Raw genomic sequence first — 2,874 nt, forward strand, 5'->3', positions numbered from 1 at the left:
ACTCTAGTAGTGCCTCCAGATAGCAAGATAATAGGGCATTTAGAACTCTAATAAAACACACTAATTGAATGTGTTTCGAGCACTCTAGTAGCATGTGTCTTTTTGGAAAGATAATAGGACATTTGAAACCCTAATATAAGACTCTAATTAAATGTGTTTGGAGCACACCTATAGTTCAATCATTTGGATCGCGCACGCGCACGCACACCCACACCCACACGCACACGCACACGCACATGCACACGCACACACACACTCCCAAGTGCACACACACACAGACACACACAACCACACTCACACACACACACCCACCCACACACACAAACCCACAAATACGCGCGAACCCACACACACACACACGCAAACACACACGCACACAGACGCACACACGCACACAGACGCACACACACACCCGCAAGCATACACACACGCACACGCCCATGCACACACACGCACACACACGCACACACACACACACGCGCACATCCGCACACACGCACACCCACACGCACACAAACACCCACACGCACACACACACACAAACACACGTACACACACACACACGTACGCACACACACACGCACACACCCACGCATTCACACACGCACACCCACACGCACACCCGCTCACACACACACACGCAATATAATAGGGCATTTCCAACCCTAATAAAACTCTCCAATTGAAAGTGTTTGAAGCACTCTTGTAGTGTCTTTATATGGCATGATAATAGGGCACTTAGAACCGAAATACAACACTCTACTCTAATTGAAGGTGTTTGAAGCACTCTAGTAGTCTCTCTATGGAAAGATTACAGGGCATTTACAACCCTAATAAAACACTCCAATTTAAGGTGTTTGGAGCACTCTAGTAGTGTTTTTATATGGCAAGACAATAGGGCATTTACAACCCTTGTACTACAATCCAATTGAAGGTGTATGGAGCACTCTAGTAGTGCCTCCAGATAGCAAGATTTTAGGGCATTTAGAACTCTAATAAAACACTACAATTGAATGTCTTTGGAGCACCCTAGTAGTGTGTGTCTTTTTGGAAAGATAATAGGACATTTGAAACACTAATATAACACTCTAATTAAAGGTGTTTGGAGCACACTTGTAGTTCAACCATTTGGATCGCGCGCGTGCACGCAAACCCACACACACACACAAGCACACGCACACGCACACGCCCAAGCACACACACACAACCACACTCACACACCCACACCCACACGCACAAACCCACACACGCAAACACACATGCACACACAAACGCACACACACACACACACACAAACGCGCACACACACACACACCCACACACACACGCAAACACACACGCACACACACGCAAACACACATGCACACACACACGCACACAGACGCACATACACACCCGCACGCACACACACACGCACACGAACACGCCCACACACACACACGCGCACACCAGCACACACACACACACACACACACACCCACGCGCACAACCACTCACACACACCCACGCATTCACACACAGACACATACACTCACACCCGCACACGGACACACACGCACACGCACGCACGCACGCACCCACACACACACGCACCCACACACACACACCCACGCATTCACACACGCACCCACACATGCACACCCGCACACACACACACACACACGCAAGATAATAGGGCATTTCCAACCCTAATAAAACTCTCGAATTGAAAGTGTTTGAAGCACTCTAGTAGTGTCTCATATGGCATGATAATAGGGCACTTAGAACCCTAATACAACACTCTACTCTAATTGAAGCTGTTTGAAGCACTCTAGTAGTGTCTCTCTATGGAAAGATTATAGGGCATTTACAACCCTAATAAAACACTCCAATTGAATGTGTTTGGAGCACGCTAGTAGTGTCTCCTGAAGGCAAGATATTAGGGCATTTACAACTCTAATAAAACACACCAATTTAAGGTGTTTGGAGCGCTCTAGTAGTGTGTTTATATGGCAAGATAATAGGTCATTTACAACCCTAATACTAAAATCCAATTGCAGGTGTTTGGAGCACTCTAGTAGTGTCTCCATAAGGCAAGGTAGAAGGGCATTTACAACCCTAATACAACACTAAAATGAAGGTGTTTGGTGCACTCTAGTTGTGTCCCTAAATGGCATGATAACAGGGCATTTGGAACCATAAAAAAACACTCCAATTGAATGTGTTTGGAGCACTCTAGTACTGTGTGTCTTTTTGGAAATATAATAGGACATTTCAAACCCTAATATAACACTCTAATTAAAGGTGTTTGGAGCACATCTATAGTTCAATCATTTGGATCGCGCGCGCGCACGCACACCCACACACACACGCACACGCACATGCACATGCACACGCACACGCCCAAGTGCACACACACACAGACACACACAACCACACTCACACACACCCACCCACACACACACACCCACACACGCGCACGAATACACACACGCAAACACACACGCACACACACGCACACACACACCCGCACGCACACACACACGCCCACGCACACACACACGCACACACACACACACCCACACACACACTCACACCCGCACACACGCACACCCACACGCACACACACACCCGCACACACACACACGCACACCCACACACGCACACCCGCACACACGCACACCCACACGCACACACACACCCACACCCACACGCGCACACACACACACAGACACGCACACACATGTACGCACACACACACGCACACACCCACGCATTCACACACGCACACACACACGCACACCCGCAGACACACACACGCGCAAGATAATAGGGCATTTCCAACCCTAATAAAACTCTCCAATTGAAAGTGTTTGAAGCACTCTTGTAGTGTTT

Source organism: Carex rostrata, chromosome 35 (assembly GCF_964058835.1).
Source record: "Carex rostrata chromosome 35, lpCarRost1.2, whole genome shotgun sequence".
NCBI lineage: Eukaryota > Viridiplantae > Streptophyta > Magnoliopsida > Poales > Cyperaceae > Carex > Carex rostrata.